Source organism: Balaenoptera physalus (genome assembly GCF_965194825.1).
Source record: "Balaenoptera physalus genome assembly, chromosome: 3".
NCBI lineage: Eukaryota > Metazoa > Chordata > Mammalia > Artiodactyla > Balaenopteridae > Balaenoptera > Balaenoptera physalus.
Genome location: NC_138890.1, coordinates 130,166,887 through 130,180,324, shown reverse-complemented (window position 1 = coordinate 130,180,324; position 13,438 = coordinate 130,166,887). Strand labels below are relative to the sequence as shown.

The following is a 13,438-nucleotide window of genomic DNA, read 5'->3' as shown; positions in this document are numbered from 1 at the left end:
AAGACTAAACTAAGATAAACGTAATAATCAGAAACAAATCAGTCGCAGACAGCAAACCCCAAGTCTACAGTTGCTCCCAAAGTCCACTGTCTCAATTTTGGGAACATTCATTTTCTATTCAGGTATTCCACAGATGCAGGGTTCATCAAGTTGTCTGTGGAGATTTAATCTGCTCCTCCTGAGGCTGCTGGGAGAGATTTCCCTTCCTCTTCTTTGTTCTCACAGCTCCTGGGGTTCAGCTTTAATTTTGGCCCCACCTCCGTGTGTAGGTCACCCTCAGGCATCTGTTCCCCACCCAGACAGGAAGGGGTTAAAGCAGTGGCTGATTAGGGCTCTCTTGCTTACTCAGGTCAGGGAGAGGGTGGGGTATGATAGTCATAATTGGAATGCAGGGTGAGCCTGTGGTGGCAGAGGCCCGTATGACACTGCAACAGCCTGAGGTGCGCTGTGCATTCTCCCGGGGAAGTTGTCCCTGGATCGTGGGACCCTGGCAATGGCGGGCTGCACAGGCTTCCAGGAGGGGAGGTGTGGATAGTGACCTGTGCTTGCACACAGGCTTCTTGGTGGCTGCAGCAGCAACCTTAGCATTTTGTGCCCGTCTCTGGGGTCTGCGCTGATAGCCGCGGCTCGCGCCCATCTCTGGAGCTCATTTAGGCAGTTCTCTGAATCCCCTCTCCTTGCGCACCCCGAAACAATGGTCTCTTGCCTCTTCAGCAGGTCCAGACATTTTCCCTGACTCCTTCCCGGCTAACTGTGGCATACTAGCCCCCTTCAGGCTGTGTTCACACAGCCATCCCCAGTCCTCTCCCTGGGATCCGACCTCCGAAGCCCAAGCCTCAGCTCCCAGCCCCCGCCTGCCCCGGCGGGTGAGCACAAGCCTCTCGGGCCGGTGAGTGCTGCTGGGCACCGATCCTCTGTGCAGGAATCTCTCCGCTTTGCCCTCCGCACCCCTGCTGCTGTGCTCTCCTCCATGGCTCCGAAGCTTCCCCCACCCCGCCCAACCCCCGTCTCTGCCAGTGAAGGGGCTTCCTAGTGTGTGGAAACTTTTCCTCCTTCACAGCTCCCTCCCAGAGGTGCAGGTCCCATCCCTATTCTTTTGTCTCTGTTTTTTCTTTTTTCTTTTGCCCTACCCAGGTACGTGGGGAGTTTCTTGCCTTTTGGGAAGTCTGAGGTCTTCAGCCAGAATTCAGTGGGTGTTCTGTAGGAGTTGTTCCACATGTAGATGTATTTCTGATGTATTTGTGGGGAGGAAGGTGATCTCCATGTCTTACTCCTCCTCCATCTTCCAAACAGCCTGTATTTTTTTTTAGCTAATTTCTTTATAGTATGCTTTCAGAAATTCCCTGGTGGTCCAGTGGTTAGGACTCTGTGCTTTCACTGCCCATGGCAAGGGTTCAGTCTCTGGCTGGGGAACTAAGATCCCACAAGCCACACCATGTGGCCAAAAATGAATAAATACATAAATAAATATAGTATGCTTTCCCCTTAAGAATGCAAGCTCCATAATGGCAGGATTTTGTGCCTATTTTGTTCATTGACTATACCTCCCCCAGTGCTAGGACAGAATCTGGCATACAGTGTGCATTCAATAAATATGTGTGTGGAAGGAATAAGGACCATTAGCTGAGTAACCCAAGTAGGCCTCCACAAGACTGGAAATTGAGGCTTCTAGTCAATTCCCAGAGAGATGTTAGGAAAAACAGGCAAATTTTCCTTTTGATACTCACCACTTTCTCACAATTTCAGAGGCTCAAAAGTAGCTAATGGTGGGAAAAGAAAATAAACGTTAACTTGGAGAAGGTGCTTGATTATACTCATGATAGAAGAAACAGCTAAAATAAGAATGAGGCAGTATTTTTTCCTGTCAGATAAGCACTCAGTGTTGGTGGGGGCATAGGAAAAGCAGTGACTCACAGACATTGCTGGAAGGGTAGATTGGTGCAACTTTTATGGCGAAAAATTGTGTAATAACTTTCATCTAATAATTCTACCCTTAAGACTTTGTCCTGCAGATATACTTGCACATGTGTGCACCGTTGGAAATAGGAAAACATTAAAACAACCTAAATGTCCACTAGAAGGGAACTGGCTGTATAAATGATATGATATATAAGCAACAGAACACCATGCAGCCTTTAAAAAAGAATAAGGTAGACCACTATATTCACCTCTCCAGAAGCTCACAGTTGGTATTGCCAAACATTTTTTGAATTTGCAGACTACCTTACAGCTTTATTAGTGAACATTGTTTTTACTCCAGTAGCAAAGCTTTTGTAACTGTGAAAATATCTGTTTTATCTAGAATTATAGGCATCTCAGAAAACTAACACAAATGGATTGTAGATGGTGGACATGAACTTTACTTCATCTCCAATAATTTTAAATTTAGTTTGTTATACATTCCAGATCCATTTCAAGATACATCTTCTCCATGAAGGCTTCCCCTGGGCCCCTGTGAATACTGCATGACAAGCACCCCCAGAGCCTTAGTCTCAGGAGGCAGTACAGGAACTAGTCATCCTACCCACGATGGCATCAGACTTTTGCATTAAGTCAGGAAAAGTGGTATCTAAGGATGCAGAGAATTATCTACTAGATGAAATCTTACTAAGCCCACGAGCTAAATGCAAAAAATGATGGCCATACCATGCACCCAGATGTTTGAATCAGAAACCTAGAGATCATACTGGATTGTTCTTTCTTTCCCCATACAAGAGTTCATCAACAAATTCTGTCCACTCTACTATCAAAATAAATCTCCACTCCCTTCCTCCATCTCCATTGCCTACATGTGAGACTGCAAGAGCCCCCTAATCATTCTCTTTCCTTTCATGCACCCTCCCACTCTGCTTGTACCAAAAATTTCTCTGACTTCTGCTCAGGAATCCACGGGTAATATAAGAGTAATAATAAAATATAGACTAAGTACAATGGTTAAAAAAACAGAAAGAAAGCAGGGGAAATCAGCTCTGCTTAAGGAGATCAGGAAAGTTTTCACAGAAGAGAACACCCTTTGATCATTTCTTGAAGGACAAGCAGCAATTTTCCAGATGGGTGATGTGTGCAGGGGAGAGCTTGTCAGCAGAAGGAATAGCATGTACAAAGGCACTGAGGCGTGAATCAGCAGACTGTTTAGTAAATTGAAAGCAGTTCAGGATGGGTAGGGAGCAGGATGGATGTGGGAGGGTGGTAAGGAAGGTAAGCAAAGTCCACCCATGGAGAGCCTATGCCTTATGAGCCATTTTGAAGAATCTGACCTCCTTCATGGAGTCCAGTGGTTATCAATGCTTTGGTGTTATAAATCTTTAAAATCTAGTGAAACTATGAACCATATTCTCAGGAAAAAGAGGGAAAAAACACACTCACCAAAATAATGCACACAGTGTCCACAAACACTCTGAAGCCCAGAAATAGCTTGGACTTTAGGTTTAAAATCCTGTTATAGGCAACATACCCATTTTCAGTTTTTTTAAATGGCTGGAAGTATATACAACAATCAGGAGAGTAATATTATCCAATTTGTGTTTCAGAACAATAGCCAGCTCTGTTGTGAACAGATAAAAAGCAAGTGAGATTAATGGTAGAATGAGCAAAAAGGCACAATGACAGCCATCTGGTCAGGAGATGATAAAAGAAATTGTCAAGAAATTTTTGGAAAGATGAGTGATCCAACCTATCAGATATTTAAATACATTACAATAGTTAATGTGATGCTGATCAAAAAAGAGCTAAAGAAATCAATGAAAAAGATAGAAAATCTAAATACAGAATTGTGTATTATGTTTTTTCAAGATAAAACTTGAAAGGGAAAGGACAGATTATTCAGGAAATCATTGTCAGGACAAGTGGAAAACTATTTGGAAAAGATATAAACTTAAATTCTCACACTGCCATACAACAAAATAAATTCCAGATGGATCACAATCTAAATGTAAAATAAAGAAACCAAAAAAGTACTGGAAGAAAATGTAGGGAAAGTGTATATAATCTTGGGATGGGGAAGATTTCTAAATCTTTCTAAACACAACAAAGGCAAAAACTTTAAAAGGAAAACAGGCAAAGACTCAACTACATACACAAAAATTTCTCATGTAAAAATATACCAAGGGAAAAAAGTCAAAAGGTGACTAAGCAAATGGGAAAAAAGATAGAAGACGCATAGCCAAATGAATACTATCTTGCTGCATAAAGAATTTCAATAATATTAATTGGAAAATAAGCATCGCAAAAGAAATATAAGCAAGGAATACTAGTAGGCAATTTATACAGGAAAAAATATCCAACTTCATGAGTATTTTAAGAAATACAAATAAAACCACTGTGAGGTACCATTTCCCTCGCATCAGTCTGGCAAGGTTTTTATTTAAAAACAATACTACTTAAAGCAGGATACAAAATTAAGGCACAGAAATCTCTTGCACTCCTATACACTAATAATGAAAAATCTGAAAGGGAAATTAAGGAAACACTTCCATTTACCATTGCAACAAAAAGAATAAAATACCTAGGAATAAACCTACCTAAGGAGAAAAAAGACCTGTATGCAGAAAACTATAAGACACTGATGAAAGAAATGAAAGATGATACAAACAGATGGAGAGATATACCATGTTCTTGGATTGGAAGAATCAACATTGTGAAAATGACTATACTACCCAAAGCAATCTACAGATTCAGTGTAATCCTTATCAAACTACCAATGTCATTTTTCACAGAACTAGAACAAAAAATTTCACAATTTGTATGGAAACACAAAATACCCTGAATAGCCAAAGCAGTCTTGAGAAAGAAAAACGGAGCTGGAGGAATCAGGCTCCCTGACATCAGACTATACTACAAAGCTACAGTAATCAAGACAGTATGGTACTGGCACAAAAACAAATATAGATCAATGGAACAGGATAGAAAGCCCAGAGATAAACCCATGCACATATGGTCACCTTATTTTTGATAAAGGAGGCAAGAATATACAATGGAGAAAAGACAGTCTCTTCAATAAGTGGTGCTGGGAAAACTGGACAGCTACATGTAAAAGAATGAAATTAGAACACTCCCTAACACCATACACAAAAATAAACTCAAAATGGATTAAAGACCTAAAGATAAGGCCAGACACTATCAAACTCTTAGAGGAAAACATAGGCAGAACACTCTATGACATGAATCACAGCAAGATCCTTTTGGACCCACCTCCTAGAGAATTGGAAATAAAAACAAAAATAAACAAATGGGACCTCATGAAACTTCAAAGCTTTTGCACAGCAAAGGAAACCATAAACAAGACGAAAAGACAACCCTCAGAATGGGAGAAAATATTTGCAAACGAAACAACTGACAAAGGATTAATCTCCAAAATATACAAGCAGCTCATGCAGCTCAATATCAAAAAAACAAACAACCCAATCCAAAAATGGGCAGAAGACCTACATAGACATTTCTCCAAAGAAGATATACAGATTGCCAACAAACACATGAAAGGATGCTCAACATCACTAATCATTAGAGAAATGCAAGTCAAAACTACAATGAGGTATCACCTCACACCGGTCAAAATGGCCATCATGAAAAAAATCTACAAATAATAAATGCTGGAGAGGGTGTGGAGAAAGGGGAACCCTCTTGCACTGTTGGTGGGAATGTAAATTGATACAGCCACTATGGAGAACAGTATGGAGGTTTCTCAAAAACCTAAAAATAGAACTACCATATGACCCAGCAATCCCACTAATGGGCATATACCCTGAGAAAACATTAATTCAAAAAGATTCATGTACCACAATGTTCACTGCAGGTCTATTTACAATAGCCAGGACATGGAAGCAACCTAAGTGTCCATCGACAGATGAATGGATAAAGAAGATGTGTCACATATATGCAATGGAATATTACTCAACCATAAAAAGAAACGAAATTGAGTTATTTGTAGTGAGGTGGATAGACCTAGAGACTGTCATACAGAGTGAAGTAAGTCAGAAAGAGAAAAACAAATACCATATGCTTACACATATATATGGAATCTAAAAAAAAAAAAATGGTTCTGAAGAAACTAGTGGCAGGACAGGAATAAAGACACAGACATAGAGAATGGACTTGAGGACACGGGGAGGGGGAAGGGTAAGCTGGGACGAAGTGAGAGAGAGGCAATGACATATATACACTACCAAATGTAAAACAGATAGCTAGTGGGAAGCAGCTGCATAGCACAGGGAGATCAGCTCGGTGCTCTGTGACCACCTAGAGGGGTGGGATAGGGAAGCTGGGAGGAAGGCGCAAGAGGGAGGAGATATGGGGATATATGTATACATAGAGCTGATTCACACTGTTGTACAGCAGAAACTAACACACCATTGTAAAGCAATTATACTTCAATAAAGATGTTAAAAATAAACAAATAAAAATAAAAACAATACTACTTAAGATACGGGAAAATATGCATTCTCACACACCACTGGTAGGAGAATAAATTGAAGGGAAAAAAAACTTTCTGGAGGGCAATTTAACAAAAAGAATCAAACCTTTACAAGTAAATATACCCTTTAGTCTACCAGCTCTGCTTCTAGATGTGCATCCTAAGAAAATGTTTCTGTTTTAGCTATAAGGAAATACATAACAATTTTTACTGTAGCAAAGAATTTAAATTTGATTGAATAGGTGAATGCCATCTAATCATTAAAAACTAACGCTAAAAAAGTATGTTGTAGAAAAATATTTAGAGGCATGAACTGATGTTCACACCAGTTTGTTAAATTGAAAAACAAAATAAAAACAAAAGCAGGTTATAAAACCGTATTATCACATACTAGCCTAGCACAACCCCACTACCACCCCATGCTACCATACATAAACAAGAGAATATATGTTGGTTGAGATATTAATTTGAAGTACATTGATACAACAAATGATAGCTAATTATCAGTAGTAGTAGTAGTAGCAGTAATAGAAACAATACACAACACTAAGCAAATGGCAGCCTGACTCACAGTTAACATGTCAGTAACGGAATTCAGATAGGGAGCCCGGTTTCTAGAATCCCTTCACTGGTCTGCTGCAATACCGCTGATGTAGCATGATTGACCTTGTTGTATCTCCTCATACTGGTCGCTTCATCCTAATCCTGCCCCTTTCCCTGCCAAATTTTGGCCCAGAAATTTCAAAAGGAAGAACACAGAGAGAAAAACTACATGCAGTTGGACATGGAAACTATGAAGGGACAGAAAAAGAGGTTTGGGGTTGCTGCTGCATCCCCTGAAGGCGTCAATAATTTCTCTAGTAGTGGTACTGATTGACATGAGTTGGAAAGCATTGCTCCGGATTGATGGGCTGACAGCTATGTGGTGATAGTCCTGGTATAACTTAGCACAAGAGTGCTTAGATACCATCCTGTGGCCTCCGGCTCACTAACACATGCTGATTTCTAAGTATCCCTTAGATACTTGTATAGCTCATGGCAAGTACCATGTTTTCATCCATTTCCAATATAATGTTTTCATTTCAAAAGGTCCACATGGGGCCCCTGAAAATTTACAACTATCATATAAATCAGTTTACCATGCATTAAAACCACATCATATACACTTTAGAACAGCATCTCAACCAATCTGTACTTCATTTTGAGATATGCTAGCATGGAAGTTACAACGAGTAATATTTAAGCCTAATTTGCAATGGAAAAAACATGTTTCTATTTAGTTCACATTTGCAAACTTATCTTTGTGACTGCTAATTCCTTTGCTTCTGATTCCCTCCTTTCAAAACTATAGACAAGAGGTTCATCAGAAGACCTTACTCGGTACTGAAAGCAGTTGAATGTGAGGCAGAAAAAATGGAGTAGATTTTGAAATTGGGGAAAAATAGAAAGAAAGAAAACTAATGCCCACATAAATGAGTGGATGTTTAACAAAGGAAGTTATCCCAAAGGTCAGAGATTGGCAGAGGAAATATGCTATTTACCAATGGTGGGGAAGGAAAAAATCCCAAAGACACATAAAACTTACTCTAAATATTTGCCATTCTGTTTTATTTAAGACCAGGGTACATTAGCAGGGGAGAGCTGTGTACACAGTGAGGACACCAAGTTAGAGGGTCCAGTTCCTTAATCAGCAGCGAGAAGTTACTCTCACCAGTCCTAATCAGTTTCAGCAGAATTCCTATTACTAACTGAGAGTGGTAATCTCAGAGAATATCTATTTTACTATCAGTAGTTCTTTAGTTCTTCATAATTTTTTAAATTTATTTTATTTTGTTTTATTTATAGTGTATTCTAGCTCAATTATCTTGTTTGATTTATCTCACAATTTTGCTTACTATCATTTGTTTGGAACCTCACTCCTAAAAGTTGCTGGAACCTATTTTGTTGACATTTACAGTCATTCCACATAGTAGAAAATAATAAATTACATTTTGTTAAGAAAAAATACAATTATTAGTCTACTTTGACAGTTTTCATTGATGAAAAAGGCATCCTCCTCATAAATTAAATTTTATGTGAGTTTCCTTTATATTTGGAAATTCCAGGAGTGATTCTTTAAAAGCAAAATCATCCATTGACCAGAATAACTCAGAACAAACCCGTGGTGTTATAAGACCTGACAGTATTTCTTGGAACAGAATGTTATTAGCTCATAAATTTAAGGCAGTCACACAGATGCCTGCCCCACACATAACATAAAACATTTTGCTTCAAAAAACCCTCGGTCACATTTTGACCATAAACACTACGTACTTGATAATCTCACCAGTGGGAGGTTTAGGTTGTAAAGGGTTTACCATTTCTCACACATTCAGGCAGAAAGATGTACTCTTTCGTTCTGAAGATCCTCATTTGGTTTCCCCCATACTTCATCAACAAACCCATGCTTCACTCCTGAAATCTCTTTTCTAACTTACCTTGGGCATACAAATCTGGAACAGGAGAGATGCTGCAGTACAGGCAGCGTCAGCATGTGGCCAAGGGAAATGAAATCTCAGTTCCTACCAACAATACAAACCTCTGACATTTGATAGCAGGGAAAAAAAGGGGGAGCTAACGTCCCATCTAATCTCAGTGCTTTCGCAGCAGATATTTAAATGAAAACAGTTCAAGCTCCTGACGCCACAGAGGGTAGACTTTGCATAATGCTCAGTTTCTAATGCCTCCAGAAGGTATCTGATATTTATTTATAAGCCAAATATATTACGCCTGAAATGAAAAAGCTTCTAGAATTTCCAAAAAGCTTACATAAAATTGCCTGAATATGTATTAGCATATAAGTTGGAAGAAAACATTTTTTAATCCTACTTAGGTTTTTCTGGTTATTATTTGCCCTCCCCACCCCGTCCCATACACTGGATCATGAAAACACGATTTTAAAGATTTTTAACACAGACCTCATTGACTTGATTGTTCAAATCCCCCTGAAGCCCATTTTTAAAGATCACCTGGGAAAAAAATCTTTGGAGATTTTGTAAACTGTTCCAGGTTCAAAAAAAGCAGAGGGGTGAGTGCAAAGACCCTTTGAGATTATGAGATGGCAAGTGAGGAGGCTTCAGAAGGTGTTCTGAAAGAAACAAGTCCCTCACAAATGGAACTGAAAAGCAATAAGTCATTTTTCTCCCTAATCGTAACAAAAGAAACTGAAGCAAACTCCTGTTTAACTGGAATTAAACCATCAGAAGTTCACATAACCATTATTTTATTAAGTCGCCTTTCATGAGAAAGAGACAAATGAAACATAAACAAGCTGGCTCAGAGACTTATTTTTAAAAGCAGCTATTAGGATACGATCAGTGGAGATTTAACCTGAAATTCAGCCTCATAAATATGAAAAGGATTCTAAAGTTGTGATTCATGTTCATATGATAATGTTAGTAGTGAGTGTATTTTATCATTTGCTAATCATTTGAAAAGTGGTTTTGCCCCAGATTGATATGAGTTCTAACCCCAAGTTAATTACAATATATAAGGTTTTAATTAACCTATCCCCAGCCTATTTTGGACAAATTGAAATCACAACAAAATGAAGAATGAGGGTTATTTATTTTACTTGGGGAGAGAGGGACAGGGAGACTGAGTGAATTATTTAAAAAGGTAACTTTAATATGCATCATTTCTTTGTAGAGCAATTAGATGAGAACACAAGGTTAGAGAATGAAAAATTTGTATCTACAATATAATTTACTTTATAGCAGAATAAATTTGGGGAAAATTCACAAACTCAGTTTTACCAAATGTAAGTTAAGGGTGTCAGTATGCTTTCTGTATCTTCCACAATACAAAATTACGAGGTTCACTGACCTGGTCAAAGTGAGCTGGATAAAGGTAATTGGCCATATAAATGATGAAACCTATTTTTACGTGGAGAAAATAAGACTGACCATTGATTTGACCACAAATATATAAATGCTGTCCTTATGTCTTTATATGGATTTATTTGAATAAGATGCGCATCCAGTAATCAACCCTAAGTTTCTTGTGAAGGTACCAGACCATTACTATTACTATCTCCTACCTATAAATGAAAAAGTGAAAGTAGAAATCATAAAAACACGTTGCCCAACATATAGGATGAGGTTAAAAATAGGACTTAGAATTGTAAACGTATTGAAAATAGTGCTCTGCATTCAGTAAGCACTTAACACATATTTGTGGAGTAAATGAATGAACTGACACTCCACAGCCCAGATCACTGGGCTTTCCAAGCACCCTGTGGTTCTTGCTAAGACCTTTAGATGTTCAAATAAGATGAAAATTACAGGAGGCACATATTTCTGCTACTGCCTTTAACCATCTTTTTGCCCCTGTCTCTCTTTGGTCTCTTTGCTACCTCTAGGATAACCCAAGTTTGCTCCAAGGGAGTTCACAATGTAATATATGCATAGTAGGAGAAACCTAAGTTCTAAACATATTCTTCCCAGCTCTCCCAATAACTATGGGCCTTAGGGAAGTCGTAAGACATGCCTTTATTTCCCTACCCACAGAAGTATTAAAGGCTGAATTTGACCCACAGTCTGTTGGTGTTAAGGATGTCAGAACCACACTATACCTCTCAATGGGGAAAACTTCCAGGAGTTTAAATGGTGTTAAGAGATTTGGAAAAACCAAAAGAAGAGTTTCCTTTCATCCCTAATTCCATAGCACCTACTGCTGGACTCTCTACCAAGCCAAGAGAGGGAAGCTGAATTGACCCCACTATCAGCTCAGTCATGTTCAGTAGCATGACTGATAACAGCGTCTTTACTGACCAGGATGTATGGGTGATGTCTTGTTAGGCTTGTTGCAAAATTAATACTACATAAAAGTGAAATGAAATTGGAATTAGTATTATTAAACACATAATGACAATAATAAAGAACTCTTCTTACCACTCTCAAAGGCCCAGGAAAAGTATTCACATAGTTTTTCTCATTAGCACAAAAAGAGTCTAAATGGTTTCATAGGAAGGTTTAAATAACAGGAAAAAAATTCATATTTCTCATTCCTTCTCTTGGAAAAATTAATAAACAGTTAAATGAGAAATAGTAAGAAGAAATCCTCAGGATGTTCTCTAATGGAGAACACTCAGCCTTTGGAATTTAAATATCTGAGAAAAAATTGAAAGGTCACTTGTCCAAAGACCCAAGGGCAAAATCTGGAATTTTCTTCAACTAATCTAAGTGCCATCATATTTCCTGCTCATTTTCAACATAATTAATCACACTGAATTACATTTTCAATCACACTGAAAAAAAAAGGCTAGACCAGAGATCCACATTTTCACTTCATTCTTGTTCAAAGAAACAACATAATCTATAGGACATTATGAACATGCTGTCTCTGAATCCTAATCCTCACCTAGGTGCAAACTGGCCAGCCAGCTTTCCAGCCAACAGTCAGCCATACATCTGTACACTCTTAGAGAGCAATGTATGCCTTATCTTCATTCACTGAGTACATAAACATTTCACCAACCAAATGAAAAGCCCTGGGTAAAGAAGAAGATACAGACCCTGCCCTCGAAGAGCTTAAAATTTAGTATGGAAGACATATTTGCATGCCAAATTACTAGAACATGAAGTAAAATGTACACACTGCCATCAATAAGGTTTTTTAAAAAATCCAACATCTATTACATTTCAGAGTCCACAGCTATGCTGAGAAAGTGAGAACATTTCCCAGCATTTAAAAAGTCACTCCAGAGACTTCCCTGGTGGTGCAGTGGTTAAGAATCCGCCTGCCAATGCAGGGGACACGGGTTCAAGCCCTGGTCCAGGAAGATCCCACATGCTGCGCAGCAACTAAGCCCGTGCACCACAACTACTGAGCCTGAGCTGTAGAGCCCGCGAGCCACAACTACTGAAGCCCGCGAGCCTCAACTACTGAAGCCCGCGAGCCTAGAGTCCGTGCTCCGCAACAAGAGAAGCCGCCGCAATGAGAAGCTCACGCACCGCAAAGAAGAGTAGTCCCTGCTCACCGCAACTAGAGAAAGCCCGCGTGCAGCAACTAAGACCCAATGCAGCCATAAATAAATAAATTAATTTAAAAAAAATCACTCCAGAAAATATTCCAGATTATTAAACAGATCTGAGAAAACAAAGCATCATAGCTGAGGGAGGAAAAAACAAAATTAAAAAACAATTTCAAAGTAGCATCTTCATTTTTTCATTCAACTACACACATGCCAGAAAAACATAAAATGAGATCAGGTTTCTCCAATCCAACTTTGCCTAGTCTCTGTGAGAAAGCTAGTTTCAAATGCACCAGCAACTTTGAGATTAAAATGTGAAGCGAGTGAACTTCACATCACTATACAGGTACAGTGTTCAAATTACCCTCAGGATTAAAAATCACATTTTATTATTTTCAATGAACACTGTAAACATGCACAGTCAGAAGCCTCTTACCTTTGCTGTTTAATTATCCATCTGATTGAAGCTCAGATCAGCTCTTTATAATCCAATCTTGAGAAAACAATGCATCTATTTAAAAGCAGAGTTTGTTCAAGTAGAAAGTTGACTGAATTCTCCTAGTCTAGAAAGAAATTGGCATGTTTGCTTGTGCATATCAAATTATTTAATTGCAAAACTGGGAATTATTCCATAGATGTGAATGGATATCTAGTTTATGTCATAAAGGAGAGATTATACTCATAGGAAAAGTTATTTACTTACTCATTTTCCTAACTAGATTTCCATGCACATGAGAATTTCATGTCAGGAAACTATTGCCAGCAATGTTCCACCAAAGACAACCAAAAAAAGATCATCAATGTCTTTTTAGCTGTAAATAATGATAAAATGGAGATCTTTGGGAATATGATTACAGCTTGTCTAGCCTAAAGAGTTTTAAATTTATATTAAGCCAAGTAAACTACATTTTACTGATTTAAGCTGATGCATTAAAACAGGTTTGTTGTATGCCTTGTCACAAAATAAGAAAAATCAAGGAAAAGCATCAACTCCTTTTTTCCCAAAATATTTTTCC

At 38.6% G+C, this 13,438-nt stretch overlaps 1 protein-coding gene across 1 annotated transcript in view; it reads right to left on the bottom strand.

Annotated features, from left to right (window-relative positions):
• Positions 1-291: 291 nt before the first annotated feature.
• Positions 292-13,438, bottom strand: part of DEPDC1B (DEP domain containing 1B) — a 252,342-nt gene continuing 239,195 nt past the window's right edge. The window contains exon 15 of the mRNA XM_082457291.1: positions 292-12,985. The gene's annotated coding sequence lies outside the window, so the exon portion shown is untranslated. The remainder of the gene's footprint in view (positions 12,986-13,438) is intronic.